Below are 18,150 nucleotides of genomic sequence, written 5' to 3' on the forward strand. Positions count from 1 at the left end.
CGCCTGTGGACCAAAGCGGTAGTGTTTTGCCTGAAGGAAGACTCCATTTCCCATGAACACTAGCGTGAAGCCCTGTAAATATCCTGCATTAAAATTAACAGAAGACATCAAAACTAAGTTTCTGTTTCCAGTGGATCATTTCAAAGTGAAAACACAAACATAATCCATTGCTAAAGTGCTGTTTTGCCTGTTCCCTCCTTGTTGTGACTCGCAAAAGTGAAAGTGAAACTTAAGTGAGAGCCGGGTTCCTACCATGCTCCTCAAAGCTGCTTAGTGCCAGAGAAAGAGATACAGACCCCCTCAGGCCATGACAGAGGTGTCATTCAACTTGTTGTAAGTCGATGTATCATCACAAAAGTTATGAAAATATTTTATGAAGGTTGAAAAGTTACTTAGTGCTGGTTTAAAGCTGATTCTGATTTATAAATTTTTAAAAGCAAAGCCAAAGACCAAGTAAACAAAAAATAAATTGCTTGTATGGAGTAAACAGGAATTAGGAACTCTTCACAACGTGTAGTAAAATATTTGTTTTAATGTTTATGGTGCTGGCATGTAGGCCTATGAAACCTTTTTATTCTGCCACTGATTTTAAAGCCTCTACAAGGAACGTTTAACTGGATATGCAAAAGTACAACAGCAGCAAATGAACCCATAGGTGGAGAGATAAGTTATTTCTAAATAGTGAAAACGGGAGGCAGTGGTCAGGTCGGACCGCGGACCAAACAATTTATGGCACTTTTTTTTCCACTTTAAATGCACATATCACTGTCACTACACAATGACACAGTGGCAACTTCTTGCAGCAAGAGACTCGTGCGGAGTGTCAGGCCACAGCTGCAAGTGAGAAGCTCCTCCACAGCGGAGACAGCCAAGGCAGCTCGGTCTCTCTAACCTCAGCGGTCCTGGTGCTCCACAGACCGAGTCTGTCTTGGCCAATCGAAGCTCACACAGAATATTTATAATCATTAAAACTCTGCTACGCATCGTGAAATAAGGTTTGAAGGACATTTGATGACAATGGAACCAATCGCGTCAACTTGTGGGGACGGAGGCGGGGCCAAATCAACCTGAAACTTTGTCAACGCAGAGTGAGATCTTGCATCAGTGCGACCATAAACACTGTGGCAGTTTGTGACAGTTAAGCCGACAAACAGCGCTGACAGATAAAAGATGTTAGGTGCACTAGCCCTCTGGTTCTGGTCTCAACTGACTCCTCATCTAAAGGCTCAGACGTGGCTGAGTGTCTGTGATGTTTCCTTCTCTAACCTCTAACCATGATATTCATGCACACTCCTCTTTCACCTGTCAGCCTATAGCAAGCAGCAGGCGGTGGGCGAGACGCAGGACCTGAATGTTGAATTTCTTGTGGAGCAAGTGGGAGTAGATGTGCATTTAAACAAAACAGTAAGAAGAGAGTGTGTGCAGGAGAACTTGAAAGTAGACTAATAAAGAGGCTAAGGATGCAATGCTATATGACATCTCAATACCGTAATAGTAAAACCTGTCTTACTGTGTGTTCACACCGCATGCAAGGTGAATTTTTTGCGCAATAAGATTACATACAAAGTCAATGTAAAGACGCGAATGGACGCAAATTTGTGCCAGTGGCATGAATGACGCAACGCAAATGAAGCTAACATGCGAAATTTGCCTGTCCGCGCAAGTTCAAAATATTGAACTCAAGTGAAATATTCGCACGAATGCCGCAAATAAAATCAAATATTCCAGCGAGGCGAATGTTTTACTCGCGCCCGGTGTGAACGCACTGTTACTGTAATTTTGACGATAAAGTTCTGGCAACCACAGCTGCCGGTAATTTACCATAAAAACAGCATTTTATTTAATTATTATTTTTAGATTTTCATGGTTATCAATATAATTGCGATACTCTGAAGTGTAATAAAGCTTATTTATCAGGAAACATTCCTTCAGTTAAATTAACACTTTAACTACCTCTAAAATTGAATACATCACAATATAAAAAATGACGTAATGTAAACATGTTCAGGTAAATGACTTTCATTGTGTCGGCTCCGCTCAGTTGACCTGAGTAGACCAGGTGTTAATGGTGTTAGTGTAGGGAGCTGACACAAGCAGAGTCTGCCATATAATATGAATGAAATTAATTAAACAAAGTTTCACTTCAGAAAAAATGCTGCTAAGTATCTTGAAACGAAATGGAAAAAGGCTGCCTGGCAGCAACTTTCTTCCTGCATGCTCTAGGATAAGTGTCTTCAGCCAGCTGTCCGCCAGCAGTCTTGTCCATTCCAAAATACGCCCATATACTTATGATTGTTTTCTTCACTGTGCTTTTGATCTAGATTCCTAAAGTTACAAGTTACATATCCTGATAAGTATCCACATAAATAATGCATTTAATGTACACAATTGCTACCTTGTATACAAAAATACAGAGATTGTTACATCCCTAAAAGATGCTGGTCTGATGTTCAGAAAACCCTTAATTCTTAACACCATCAGTTAACCAGCACAAACCCAACACTGATGTGACAATAAGTCCTTCACACTCAGAGCTCTGCATGAAAGACATGTTTCAAACGTTTTCTCTCATTATACTCTGAACTATTTTGTGCTTTTGTGCACTGCGTTCGCTGTTAGCTGTTCCTTTATGTCACTGATCGATCAGTGCTTGAAAAGCCCAGCAGGAAGGTTACACTCACCGCAAGGACACAAACCATGTTTATTTTTTGCTGCTATGCTTTTAGTCAAACTGTTGCCCTTTACATACCGCATGTGATAAATAATGAATCAGGTGTGGTGCTGTAGTTTATATATACAGGAGAGATATACAGTAACAGTTTGTTTCCAAGTAGGAGCCTTGAGCATTAGGAATAAAGAAGACTGGGAAAAAAGCATGCTGCTTGCTTTTTTATGCTCTTATCCTTCTCCACGGGGAGTTTGAGCTCCGAGTGTAAGAACTGAAGAATCCTGACCTCTTGAGTTGAACCACTAAATCAAGATGAGCCGGGAGAAGTCTGAAGATGTGTTTCGCTTGCTTAGTTACCCTCAAGGCTATTTCCTGTCACAGCTTTCCTGTACACTGACAGAGAAGGATAGACCCTGGGGAGATTGTTTTGGCCACTGGCCAGCGCATGCATTCAACTTTCAAGTTGGCTTGACGTCTGTCTCTCTTCTCCTTCTTCTCCTGCGAGGTTCACTTCACGTCTCCCAACATAAACCACATGCAGCCGGTGACACGGGGCCGTCTCACCTGTGTGATTTGAACGGTGTTCGGTGCGTTCGGTAAACTCTCTTCACAACAGCTGTCGTTTGTCTCCCGCCTCCTTCGCTGCACCTGAGCACAACGCAGTGAGTCACGTCCAACCTCGACGTGCAAACTGCCAAACCCCCCTCCTCCCCTCCCCTCCCCCTCCCCGTCAATCAGCGCTCGTGTCCTTTGTGTGCAATCGCTCAAAGCCGAGTCGAGTCGACAGTTGTTCCACCTGCAGTTGAGCGTAATTGACCGTCGCGGGGGCTGAGTGTGTTGCGGATGAGGTATAGAGGGGCCGGTGGGGTAAAATAAAATAGGGTCAGTTGTTGGCACACTTTGCAGCACAGCACAGGATGAACTGAAAATGTCTGAAAATCATCGCCCACGCTATTTGTTCCATGGCATAAATCTCCACCATGTCACACAGCATCACAATCACATATCCCAGACAAAGTGCTCCGCTGCGTAGGCTATAATGCTAATGACACTCCATATCCCTAAATGTATCATACCCCCCCCCCCCCCTCCCCTTACATGGAATGAAATAATGGAAACCATAAATATGTTTTTGGAAATACAATCCTAAAAAAAATGTGAATAAATTGCTGTATAATATATTCTGTGTTTGAAATAGGTCTGGTATGGTGTGTTTGACAGATTTTATTATTTTAGCACAGGGTTCTCACTGAATATGTGCAGGAAACGCCACCGAGAGTTACAATCAGCGATGACGTGTGGGTGCAAACGACTAAATTAAGGGAATTACTGTTGAAAGAACAGTTCTTTCGGTTCAGACTACACAACTACGCATCAAAGCTGCTGTAAAAGCTCATAGTGGCCTAACAACTATAAGACAGTCTATATTGGGCTCCATGCTGTATAAAGATAGATGCCCATGTCTTTTTTAATATAAAGCAAGTCTAGGTTCTATATTAATACTGTGAAAGTATCAGTCCACACAGAAATACACACACTCTCTACTATATTTTAATTAGATCACTGAGAAAGCAGTTAGCCAATGAGAAGAAAAGCCCAGAGCCTCCTCTTTCCTGATTGGCTCACTGCCCTGTTGTTAGCCAGAGCGAAGCCTGAGAGAGGAGATGTAAAACTACATGGAGATAGTTTTTGGTTTAAGAAACTGTCTAATGTCCTACTTTTGAGTTTCCAGACACTTGAGTCACTTGTGTTTTTATTCTAACACAATAAAAGTTCCTCAGCCCGAGGTTCGGTACGCGTTTCCATAGGCAACAGTAAGGATAATGAAAGCCGATGATTGAGTGATTCCCCATCACAGCGGCTCAGACCTATCATTAACCATGTTTGTGTCAAATGCAAAATCACAACTGAAGTAAGCTGTCAACACTTCACAGCTGCTGTAATGCTTACAAAGGTCAACGGATTTGAAAAGGTCACTTCTCCCGGGATGGATTTAGACACATCCAGAGTAAAAGTCAAAACTGAGTTTAACCTCAAGAAGAGCTGGTTAAAAGTAAAAGTAAAGTCTTCTGAGGGAATAATGTAAGGGTGTTAAAATGCAGCTTAGCCCCTCAGTGACACTGTGCTGCTGATTCACTCTCTGGGAATGTTTTTCACTTTTCAAACCCAGCCCCAGGAACTCAATTTTGGTTTCTTGAAGAGCAAATAATGAATGTATTTATACATCCAATGTGGCCTGAAAGGTCTGACACCACATCTCCATTTGGGATGTGGTCTCAGTGTTTTGGACCACACTCTATACTGTACAGCAGGTGGTTTATGAGGCATATAGCTAAATATAATGCAGGTAAATGAGGCTTTTAAATATCAGTGTGTTAAAAAAAACATTTCATAGAGCTGTTTGGTCATAGAGAAGTATTGCGTTATGTTTTTTTAAAGATTTTTTGTATGTTATCCCAACTCATTTATACAGTATCAGTGAGTGTAGGTTATTAAAAAATAACCCTTACAGAAAAAACACGTGAAAGATTTTGCACATGAGCATCAAACCATTTTCCACATGTGGTAACATGTTTTACACATGTTCCCTACATGGTAACACATGTGACATGTGTTTCCACATGTCACATGTGACATGTGTTTCCATATAGAGCACATGAAAACATGTTACATGTGGAAAATGGGTTCAAATGGGAATTTACATGTGATTCACATAAAATTGGGCCGAAACCACATGTTTCCCATGTGAAAAAAAACATGATTCCCATATGCCAAATTTTACACATGTGAAAAATCACATGTGAATCACATCTGAAGTTGATGTGGTTTTTCTGTAAGGGAAATACATAAACAAAATACTCTGAAGTGAAGACTGTAAGCTGCAGAGGAGCTGAGAGGCTTCTTCATGGTGCTCAGCGCCCAGTCAGGGAGCAGGATGACCACCAGAACCCCCTGTGGTTCTGGATTGGCAGCTGAGCCCGAGGAGTGGTGTGCACAAACTTAGATATTTAAACTTAAAGAAATACAAAGTCAAACGGCAGAGTGAGAGAGAGAGCACCGTAACACGTGTGTGTTCAGCTGCATTTTGTATGCGGCCGTGACCAAAAAACAGGCGAGCACCACTTCACATTCAGCACATTCTGTTTCAAGGGGAAAACAATTAATTTAACAAAATGCAGACAGCCTGTGCTTTTTGGTGATCATTAAAACAAAACAAAACAAAACAAAAAAAAGGCAACACATCCACCACCAAACACAATTAATCAAAATTTGTTTACTTTTTAGCTTTACTTTACTGTAAGTCTGGTACGCATAATGAATGTATAATTCACAGCTAATCAAACAGAAAAAAACACCACCCCAAACACTCCAGTAGGACCTGTACCAGGTCTGACTCTGAGATGTCTGGCTAGGTTTGTGTCTGTGTGTTTTTTGGACAGTAAGTCTAGTTTTGTAATCTAAATCTAAGATCACATGGAAGCCGGTGCAGTGATCTGAGGCCAGGCTAATGTCCTCAGATGTAAAGTTTTCCCTCCTGTTAAAGCTCTGGCAGTGGTGTCCTGAATTAACCTGTCAACCAGTCTGTTTAGTTCACATTTTCTCTGCCTGCACTGAGAGGAGGACTAAGAGTCTCACAGCAAGTAGTCTGAGTATAGGAACTATAGATCCACTACATTTTTCCCAGGCTCTGGAGTCTCTTAGGGTGTATTGAGACCTGTCGCTCGTTCGCTTTGTTCCCGTTCACAGGCTAAAACTATTAACTGTCAGGGTAGGGAAAGATCTGGAACAAAATGCAGAGAACAAACAGTAGGTGCGGTGGAACGAAAATGGTTTATTCACTTACTCAAACCAGAAACAGGGAGCTGGCACACTGGGGAACACAGGGAGGGGAACACAGGGAACGCACAAGGTAGCAATGCAGACGATCCACCAAAGACAAAGGGAGACACTGAGGCTAAATACACAAGGGAAGACACAGGTGGTGCAATCAAGACAGGTGAGACATTACTGTAGGTAATCACAAGCAGGGAGCACACAGGAAGACAGGACACAAAACTACAAAATAAAACAGGGAACAACTTAACTCAAGAGGGGAGCACACAAAGGACATGATATTAAAGCAGAAGTAAGTGATCCGGTCATTTTGGCTAACTTCCTGTCAGCCGATGGAGTTAGCAGCCCCCGCCCTCGTCCCTACGTCACCACATTCACGCGCATCCCTTGGCTGCACACACAGAGAGGACCGCCCCTTTATGCCGTTCTCTCTCCTCATTGGATAAAGGTTGTAGGATACAAGGAAAGTTTTCTCCTCGGCTTACAGCAGAGCAGAGTGACTGACAGACCCGTGTTTCAGACCAAACACTCTATATAAGTGATTGCTGTCGGAAGATATAACTATTTAAGACTTATATTAACGCAAACATTCTGCTTACTTCTGCTTTAACATATATATATAACATATATAATATAACATTTTTATTTTGGGTTGTTTCTTTTCACCCGGTAACAGTCCCAAGCGGTCCAAAGTTGTAAAACAAATGCCATGCACGAACCAACTGTTCTCTTATTGGTCAGAAAACTTACTGGGAAGAAGGACGAGCTTACCAGGAAAAAAAACAAAACATGGATCACTCTTACCGACGCAGGATCGCACGTTTACGTTATGGCAAGCCCACTTTCGGTTTCTTCCTGAATACAAAAAACGAATACAATTTTTTTTGTTTCACAGGTTCTACTGGCCCGCCTGTTATTTTTACTTGTCCCGGGCAATTGGGCAACCGTTAATGTCGAACCCTGCACCCTAGTTCACATATTTGCGAACGAACCAATCTTTGGGGTTAAACACTTGGTCTGAATACACTCTTGATCTCCTAATATCCATAAGAATGATGAAACAATCAGACTGTTGCATTCATACTCCACCTTTCTGTCTGCCTGTGTGTCTTTGTGAGGTGTCAGTACAGCAGAGGAGCTCATTGTGTCCGAACCGATCAGTATCAGGCGATGTAATTTGCTGTTTAGTGATTAGCAGGAGTGTTGGCAGTGAGCAGGCAGCATGCCTTTCTTTTTTTGCTGATAGAAGATATATGCAGATTTCAGAGTGGTTAGCTGACCTGTGCTGCTGGGTGTAGAGCCCATCAAAGCTCAGAGTCATGTTTGTGTCAATGTATTTTTCACTCTCTGTACGTGTCTATTCTTGATCCCCTCTGCAAAGATGCTTCCCTGACAAGGTCTGACAGCTGTCAATGAGCACGCCATGAGACGTGTTTGAATCTCTGACAGAAAAGGAAGCGATTCAAAGATGCCGAGTCAGACTTGGACGTGTTTGAGAACTGAAAAAAAAAAAAAAAAAATTCAGTCACATCACATCCAATATTTTAATCTACATATCTTAAATCTGAGGACAGATTTCCCATGATGAATGAGTGTCTGTTCTTTTTTTTTTGATGGTCTCACTCTGGTGGCAGGTTGTGAATTAGACTCAGCACAACTTTCAGGCTAATGTATTAGAATCTGGAACATGTTTTTGAATAATGTGCTACATTCATTAATGGCAGCAGAGTTTGCAAGGAGGCAGATGGAAGGACTGTGCAAAGTGCACGGCTGTCACATCACAGACAGCTCAAATCCAGAGTTGTGTGGTTGAGGTTATGATGGTGAACCCAGGAATGAATGAGTGGTCAATGAAAATGATGGAGGTTTTGGTTAAATGTCGAAAAAAAAAAAGTGTGTTAAAATCATTTTGAGCATTCTATGTATTGAACCACACCAATATACCATCTGAGTAATAAACCAGCCATAAACTACTGTGCACAGTGGTGTGGTTGGGCCTGATCCTGTGAGACATAACCAGAGCTGACCTAAAGCACTCCACCGGCCAATCAGAAGTTGAGCTGTGCGTCACATAAGCCTGTCAGCAGTTTTAACAAAAAGTCTTTTTTTCCATTTTCTACTTTTCAAGATAAATATCCAAAAGGTAGACAAAGTGACAGAATATCTTTACTTTCTATTCAGCTGACAAACAAGGTTTCATTGTGTTGTCTGCCGGTGCGACTCTCTCAGGTAGCTTGCCTGAGTAAATGTCAACACCGTCACAAAGGGAGGAAGAGACGAGCTCTCTTCAGCTCTTAGTGTAACGCTCAGCTGGGGGTGTTTGTTGTCTTTTGAAAGCATGAGGAAACAGTAGAATCCACTCACACATTGAGAAAAAAAAAAGATCCCATGTAACCGTGGATGTTAGCTCGGTGTAGCAGAAGAACAGACGCTTGCTTCTATATTTGGTTGAAGTGGAGTAGTAGGTGTTCTGCTAATGTTTTATCAATAATACAAATCCTCTTGTTGCACAGTGGTCTTGCGGTGTGCATACATTTGTGTGGGTGGTGGTGGTCAACTTCAGTTAGTGTTTTAACTGGGTCGGGTTGTACATTAAAGCTGCTGTAAGCTGCCTTCCCTCACAGTTCTCTGTGGACTGCATGCACATGTGTGTGTGTTCATGTGTGTGAGTGCCAATGGCAAGCTCTTTGCTCTCATGAGACGCAGTATAAGCTGTGATTGCACCTTTAACATATTTATTTTCTTTTCAGTATTATTCATTGATGCCCAAATAAATATCCTTCCTTGTCCTCTCTGTTTTTTTCTTTTTTCAATCTTTCTAGGAACATTGTGCTGAATAATTTTATTTCAGATTTAGATTCTATAAAGGGACAGTGCAACAGTTTGGCAAATTGGCCCATAATCCCTATAGTTTTAGGAGTAGGTTCCTTACCTTTAATTGTTGGTGCAAGCTATTTTTAGAACGGCGGAGCAGAGCCGCAAGCTGCTCAGAGCTACGCTACGGAGGCTAATGAAATTTCTTGGTTTCCCTCATCAAATTCATCAAATACACAATCCAACAACTCCAAAACACTCTGGTGGACAAGTTGTGACCTGCACATTCACCACGCTATGAGATAATAACAGAACGTTACGTGACAGAGTTGTTTTTGAGGCAAGACTGCTTGCCGAAACACTGCCCCCAATGGGAACGCGCATCAGTGGTTTCGCATGAATTTACCTCGAAAACAACTCTGAGCCGTTACAGCTTGCACCGACAATTAAAGGTAACAAACTGACTCCTAAAACTATAGGGATTATGGCAATGGGCCAATTTGCCAAAATGTTGAACTATCCCTTTAACTGTCATTCTGCGTATGAAATACACAAAGAATGAAAAGTGTTCCTCAGGACCAGTGAGCTAATGAAAAGACAATAAATACCTTAAGAATTGATATTAAAAGCTGACATCTGGTGGTGTGGTCCAGTACTAGAAGTCTACAGAAACTTTTTTGTTTTTTGAATAGACGATGGCTGTCAATGTGCATCTGATGCAAGAGTCTCCTCTCAGACAACATTTCAGGCTCCATCCCTCTCCCAGACAAAACTTGAACGCCATGCTCTGTTTCCTGCCTTTTTGGATCATGATCCTGTTATTTAATCCATCAGACACTCAACCGTTGAGCCAAGTCAGTCTAAAACTGTTGTGTGACATCATTTAAGCTGTATTGATCTTTATTTTCCCCCGTCTGTTTACTGAGCCTTCCCTGAGACGGAGACTTTGAAAATGCTGATAAATCCCATAAATAAAGGTGGTGTAAAAAATGGCTGCATGTTATTTTCACATTTTACAACACGTGGACTACCACCACAAAGCCCATTTAGTTTCATTCATGTCTCATCATGTTCATCGACCAAATGAAATTCCCTGTTTAAACTTTCATTTTTCTTTTTCCAAGCACTTTAAGGTCGCCTCATTAATAATATCACATCTAATAAAATCTCATTCATGAGAAAAAGAAATCTCTGACCTATTGTACACGGAGCGACCACTGTCATCTGAGGTATTAAATAATCCATCTCTATCTGATTGTGTGGCCACTGGCTGGATTATCAGTGATCTCACAGCAGGAAGTTTTAAAATTGAAAACCTTTATTATGTTGAAATCATCTTCCTCTGAAGCTGCTCTTGGTAGACTTTATATATATTCATGGTGGTCTTATTTAAAGCACACATTCATAATCTTTCCCCCATTGTCATTTAATGCCGTGTGCTCACTAATGTACCATGAAGGATGAGCTATTTAAAAAAAGAAAAAAAAGCCTATAATGTAAGTCACAGAGGCTCTGCTTGTAATTTCTGAGCGTCCTCCTCCTGCAGATGTGTCAGAGCTTGTGTGTGTGTGTAGATTGTGTGTGCAGGTCAGAGCACTGCAGGTCTGCAGAGCTCCGTTCCAGCTCCTACACTAAACCTGACATCAGGCGACTAAGAGTCCTGCCTCTCGGGGAGTCAGATGGGCCGAAGCCAAGGCGGTGCAATCTGTATCTTATCTCCCACTTCCAGCATCATAGTGCTGATGAACTGGATCTGCTTGTGCTCCAGCCCACATAATGATCTGCTGCTATCAGGAGACTCAGGCCTCAGAGCCCGAAGGGAAAGAAAAAGGTTCAAGGTTCAATTTTTATACTTTTTTTTTCCCTTTTTATTCCATTTATTTTCAAATGAGAATGATTGCGTATAGTTTCTGATGGAAGATGTCCTGTCCCTCATGAAGACATCCTCCACAGCCCTCACCCCTCCTAACCTGGAGCAGCGCGAAGAGCTCTATACTTAAATATTTGATCAGACTTTCCATTACTCACTTCACTGGACAATATGACTTGGCCTACTCTATTAATGTCATGCACTGTAATGGATTTTACTCCACGAGTATTAGACCTTTTATAATCCTCTTGTTAGATTATAATCCAATTTTCTGCGACAGCTATCTTTTTGTAATTACACATTTCACTCCTTCATCTGCCACAGCCCGATGAGCATGTCATTTTGATATTTTATTTTTTTTGTTTTCTGAGGGGCTTTGAGCTGAGTACTGTAGATGCTTTGGAGTCATGTTTAATATTAGAACATACAAAATAACTTGACTGGGAATACTTTATCAAGGCTTGTTTCTTCAAGTTTGTTGTGGAGTCGACTTTCTGTCTCGCTGTCAAAACTCGCCTAAGAGGATTAATCCACGAGACCTCTCTCCTTCATAACAAGTCAGCAGTCCCTGCCCTCTGGAAACTCCTGGTTCCAGTTGCATCTCACTCATGATTCCTGGCTGATTTTCTTCTAATGACCAGGAGTTGGATACGTTAATTTGAGCTGATCGGTGCTCTGAACTTCTACCTTTTTTTTCTCCTTTCATGTTCTTTCATCTGCATTTATGAAAGAGACAAGTACGCCCAGTAATACATCTCAATTAGAAGCTGTTCATTTCTGTTGCTGTGACGTTTCACAGGGGAGCTGACTTCCTGCCAACTGTGCTTAAACGGATAGTTCAACAGTTTGGCAAATTGGCCCATTGCCATAATCCCTATAGTGTAAGGACTAGGTTTGTTACCTTTAATTGTCGGTGCAAGCTATTTTTAGAACGGCGGAGCAGAGCCGTGAGCTGTTCAGAGCGACAAATGTTACGAGACAGAGTTATTTTCAAGGAAAACTTGTCCACCAGAGCGTTTTGGAGTTGTTGGATTGTGTATTTGATGAGTTTGATGAGGGAAACCAAGAAATCCCATTAGCCTCTGTATCGTAGCTCTGAACAGCTCACGGCTCTGCTCCGCCGTTCTAAAAATAGCTTGCACCGACAATTAAAGATATCAAACCTAATCCTAAAACTATAGGTATTATGGCAATAGGTCAATTTGCCAAAATGTTGAACTATCCCTTTAACAAAACCACTCCCACTAACTGTTGCAACTTTATTGTTTAATGGCGCGGCCTGTTTGACAGTATCAATAGTTTCCTAAACAAATACTGAACAATAACAGTTTGTTGTTGCTGTGGGTGACAGGTGTATAGATTCCTCTTCAAATCTACATTTTTATGATGTAGAGCCACATTTCTGATAAATACAATTGTTGATCCAGGAGGGATTGAAATGCCCCTTGGTTATTCATCTATGTCCCTCCATTATTCAGCACAGTTTATAGTGTGGGATGATGGTTTATGAACACATCTAACACTGAGAGAAATGTTCCAGAAAATCAATTTTACATTATTCCTTGGCTGGAAATGGATTGGATAATTTTTTTTATTTATATTTTATTTTTTATCTTGTCAACTTTGTTTTCGCAGTGATGGAAATGACGATATTGGGAGGGAAAAGATTTGATTTTCAAGCGGATGTTCGTTCTAAATCATTAAAATAGGTTCAGTTTTTCAGATTCGAAATGAACAGAGTTGTCCCAGTTGTCTTTTTTCATAACTCTTTTTGTTTTTCCTTATCTCTGCAATGTGTTGGACTGATGCTGGACAACTGCACCAAACTAAAAAAAAGTTTTTCATTGCTCAAAGTCTTGGTGAGTATTATCCACCGATGACTTTGCGTGTTTGTGCGCAGAGATACAGCAGATCTCCAGCAGCATATATCAGGAGAATCATTGCATTCAGTGATGGCTCCTCCTCTACGCATGCAGGGCCTTCCATATTTATGCACACTCTCTGCCCTTTACATCTGTCTCTGAATGTCATTCCCAACAAATTACACACAGGCACATTCATGATGATGACTATGCAGTGCTGCAGGGGTAACAGAAGGTAATAGAACACTTTGGTTCCTCATTTATCAACGTGTAGACCACACCAGTTGAATCCAGAGAAGAGTGCGTCCTTTACATCAAGTGCTAATTTAAACTCGATCATATTCCAATGCCAAGGCTAAAATACACATATGGGTTTTTAAGAGTTTGCTCAATTCTAAGGTATTAAACCATGGGGGGAAAAAAATGCAAAGGAGTGCAGATCAAATAAAAAAAGAAAACAGATTTATCCCTCTAGTGAACGCGCCTGGCTGTCAAGATTTTCTGTCTTTCAACACTGCATTTTTGAGAGTGATTGATCAGTGTTTGTTCGCTTTCTTTCAATCCATTAATAAACACTGACAGCTCGCAAATCTGCAGAGCTGTAAATTCAAGTGCGTAAATGAATGAAAAAAATGCTTTATTGTACTGGGGCTGGAAATAAAAGAAAAATATAAAAAAAAAATATAAAGCAGAGTCAGCACCTCAGTCATGAAGTACACAGAGAAATTATGAATGTACAATAGTTCAACGTATGTCCTTGTTGTTTATACTGTTCCACACACTCCTGTTCCCTTATAGCCTGTTGACAGATTGACGTGGGCTGCATCTCAACTTGTAAATTGAGGCTTATCCCTCTTCCACTTGTCAGTTTGAGCTTTGATATTATATTATATTATATATTATATTACAATTCAGTAGGAAAAGATGAAAAAAAGAAGAAAAAAAATCTCAGTTTCGCTTGAAATAGCTTTTCGTTATGTGTGGGTGACAGCTGAAAAGTGTGCTTATCCCTCTCCATCTGTTTATATAAGTGAAATTAATAAATAGCTTGTAGAAACATAAATAAGTGTATAGATTCCAGTAAATGCACTAATGTAAATCGCTCCAGATGTCAGACGCATCGGCGCGGTGGTTCTCCTTCATCTCTGAGAGCCGGCTTCTTAATTGTGTTTTCTTGTCTCTTCTTGTCTACAGAAGATGCAGCACTAATGAGCATCCTGCAGCCTTTAGATGAGTGAGGCACAACAACGACATCTGAACATCAAGAGTTCACATTAACGGTAGGTCTCTTCACTTGCTGCCTTCACAAGTTATCATCTCATATCATCACTTTAATGTATGTTTCTGTGCTTCTGATCAGCGGGCATCACTGTCATTGTGGGAGGGAAAAAAAGACAGTAAATGTCACATGGTGGCAGTCACACATCCACAGTTCCTGACACATTATTAGGATGTGAGTATTCTCCTCAGGGTTCCTTTACTGTGTGATATAGTATAGTCGGGAGTGGGCTGACATTTTGATGGCATCCTGTTGATCTTCTTTGAAAATATATTTATGCTTGTCGGTGACATTTCTGCTTCCCTCTTTTAAGAGCTACATTCAAATTCATACAATACTGGTAAATGTCACGGCATAAAATACTAGTGTACACACAGTCAGTGGCTCCAGGATGACCCCCCCCCCCCTCCACATACAGTACCCCCCTTCAAGGATTTCTCATTTCAACCATACGACCCAACTCATATGAACCAATATCAGAGTTAAAGGAGTTATTTGACAGTTTTGCTGTTGCTGTCTGGCCCCAGCGTAACATTTCAAGTTCAGTATCAAACCTCCTTCAGACGTCTGCAGCAGCACCAGTGTGACTCACTGTGGCCTTCTGTCTGCACTGAAGATGTACGGCTGCTCAGAGGATATATTATGATAAGGTTTTATCAGAACAGTCGGCCAAAGCTCTTGTCAAGTACAGAAACCACAGCAACGAAAACTCATACAAAGAGCCGCTTTACCGCTTTAAAATAATATAGTTTGTTCCGGCATTGAATCAATAAATGCATGAGCTGTTTGTTACAGTTTCAGTCATGTCAGACTGTGTTCGGCACTGAGACGTGTTAGCTGTATGTACAGTCACAGATCCTTCCACCGTCTGCTTCAACACTCTCTGTGCTAAAGCGTGTTGTTTTAATAAGAAGGAGCAGCTGTGAGCTGACATGACCAGATTCCGTTTAGTTTATCTTATTTTAACACATATTTAGTATAATATATATAATATTTTTCTTCCCCCCATTATTAACTCATTCACTGCAAGAGTTGTTTTCCCCCTCAGTGTACAGCCAGTGCCAGCGCTTTTGAGGATTTGTACTACTTTTCAGTCAGCCACAGAATATGTTGTGCTATGACTGAAATGACACAGAATATCTTAAATGGAAGGGGAGACTATCTACTTTCACCAGGACAAAAAGTGAGTTTGTAGCATGTTCCACTTGTTAGTTATCTTCATTTGAATACAGGATGTTTTCTCCAAATTCAGCATTCTGGCAGGAATTAGACATTTTCAACTCTCTTTTGAATCTTTTATTTTTGACTATTTTTGACTTTGCAATGATTCTCTCTCTGTGTGTGTCTGCCTGACCGTCTGTCTCTCAAATTCCCCTAAAAAAAAAACAACCTTTTTTTTATTGGTGGGATGGTGGATCAACTGAGAAATTAGGCTTTTCCTTTGATAAGGGACAAAGTGCGTTCATGTTGTGAGAGACCCAGTTTGATTACAGTAGATATTGTGAATACTTGAATACTTGAAGACTTTGATTACATGAAAACAAAGGATTCAACCAGGGTTCATAGGTTTGACGAGACACTTGTTTGCTATGGTTACATGATGGCGTGATCAGGGGGCTTCTGGTCGTCCGTTCATGGCCGGTGTACGGAGCGTAAGCCGCGGTTGGCTGCTGCAGTCTGCTCCCACGGCTGCGGGATAGGTTGGATGAGTCTGTTGTCGTCACGTGTACAGTTAGCACTCTAGTCACATGATGTGTGATATGTCCTTTCATCACAGGAACACCAAAATTTGTTGCATGGTGGGGAAGGGCACCCTCTAGCAAAAAAAATGTTGAAACTCGTTTTTTGGCACTGAATGAGTTAATGATGTATCATCCATTTTACACTATTATTCTTTATTAGTGTTGAGTTTGATGTTGTGAAATGTATATACATTTGACTCAGAGTCTCAGAGCAGCTGAACATATAGAATCCAATGCACATAGACAAAAGCTATATGCAGACCCATCAGTGAACACGTGTACCGTGTGGTTGTACAGTGTGGTTTTCCATGTGCATAGCAGTAAATAAGTGATGAAAAGGAAAACATCAGATATCACAGACCCTGTTAGAGCCCGGCTCCCTCACCCTCATCTCCCAGTTCATAGCTTTTGTCAGGAAAAAAAAGTCCCAACTAAAAGTGCTGTGTGTCGCCTTCAATTTGAGGCATTATTTCAGAGGCACAGTCAGGACAGACAGTGATATAGAGGCAGAGGAAAAAGAGAGTGCCATGCTGTACAGTTGAGACTTTGATGTTTTTCGTTTCACTGAGAATGGCAGTATTGTTAAAAATGTGGTCTCTTTTTTTTGTTTTGTTTTGTTTTGCTCTTCGCACCAAATATCGCAATGTGCCTCTGTAGCAGCACCTTGCTTACCATAAGAGGATAGCATGTACTGTCGCTGCAAGTCTTTTATCATTTAAGTCCTATCTGAACTTCTGCGGGCCCTTTGGATCGCTGTGCGTGTTGTCTCCTCCTTATGCACTTTACCCACCGAGAGTAAACAACCCCCCGAAAAATCTTCTCACACGAAATGTGAGAATAGAGCTCGACAGACTAGTCTGTACTCTGTACACTTAAAGCAGTTAGTGACAGTAAAATATGGCCGTGTGTAAATGACTTTTATGTAGAAGCTGGGGACCGTCTTATCATGCAGAAACAGGGGTGTAGATTAGTGGTAAATTATTGAGGTAGATTTGGGTCATAAATGGGCCACGGAAATCCTTCTTCAAGATTTATGAGCGTGTCACATCAGTTAAAGTGCCAGTTTTATTCTCTCTGAAACGTAACCACAATCCGGAGGCTTGTTGCAAATGTAATGGGCGGCATTGCTATCACGGACTGTATTACACAACACTGGCTCGTCCTCTGACCTGATTCGATCTTCTTTCTCCCGAAATGTCCTTGTTTACTACGTGAAATCTCATTTTATTCAAAGAGCCACGCAGAGTCAGAAATGGTGTATTATATGGAGATCAAAGAGGGAATCATTTGCCGGAGTTGGTGTAGAGACTCATGGCTGTCTGGGAAGCAGTGTGAGCATCCATTCATCATGGCTTTAGATGATGGCCCTTAAGAGATCCGTGTAATGTTTATCCAAACACACTGGAGGAGCTGTCATGCGTCAGGGTGGGGTTAGCTTAGTGTAGCATAAAGACTGGAAGCAGGGGGAAACGGCTGGATTGACTATGTCCAAAAAAGAAAAAGTGTGCCTATATCTTGTTCTTACAAGCCATTTCTCACCAAAAACCTCAATCTTTCTTGAGATTATTAGTCTCAAAGATGTATTCACCTCCAACTTCCAAGAGGGTGTGATGTTAGTGTTGTGGTCAAGAAGACCACCTAACCCAAAACCAAGTCTAGAGCATACAGTACCAAGACCAAGACTAACACCAAGGGGGGCAGACCAAGTTCAATACCAGGACCAAACCAATGCAATACCATTTTCAAGACCATTACAGTACTTTTGCTCATAATAATCATGTGGCTTGATATTTACATTATTCTTCAGCAAAAAATAAATGACGATTTTATATAAAATCTATACCATATTTAATTAAGACAAAGTTTGGATTGAACAGAAGAACACAGCACAGAAGCTGCTGAAATCTCCTCCCACTTTTGACACTGGGGCAACCAAGTTTTTCAGATGGTTACACAAGCAGATACTTTCGTAGATCAATTTTTAATTAACTTAAAGTTATTGAATTACATTACATAACCCAAAGTGAGCGAGTGACTGAGAAACATCTGCGATTAAAAAAAAAAGATGTCACTGCAGCTGT

At 41.1% G+C, this 18,150-nt stretch overlaps 1 protein-coding gene across 3 annotated transcripts in view; it reads left to right on the forward strand.

Annotated features, from left to right (window-relative positions):
- gulp1a (GULP PTB domain containing engulfment adaptor 1a) overlaps positions 1-18,150 on the forward strand; it is a 121,474-nt gene that overhangs the window by 46,716 nt on the left and 56,608 nt on the right. For all 3 annotated transcript variants that reach the window (XM_085766372.1, XM_085766376.1, XM_085766375.1), the window contains exon 2: positions 14,243-14,328. The gene's annotated coding sequence lies outside the window, so the exon portion shown is untranslated. The remainder of the gene's footprint in view (positions 1-14,242; positions 14,329-18,150) is intronic.

The sequence above is a fragment of the Trachurus japonicus genome, chromosome 21, assembly GCF_045865225.1.
Source record: "Trachurus japonicus isolate A0001 chromosome 21, Traja_1.0".
NCBI classification, from domain to species: Eukaryota; Metazoa; Chordata; class Actinopteri; order Carangiformes; family Carangidae; genus Trachurus; species Trachurus japonicus.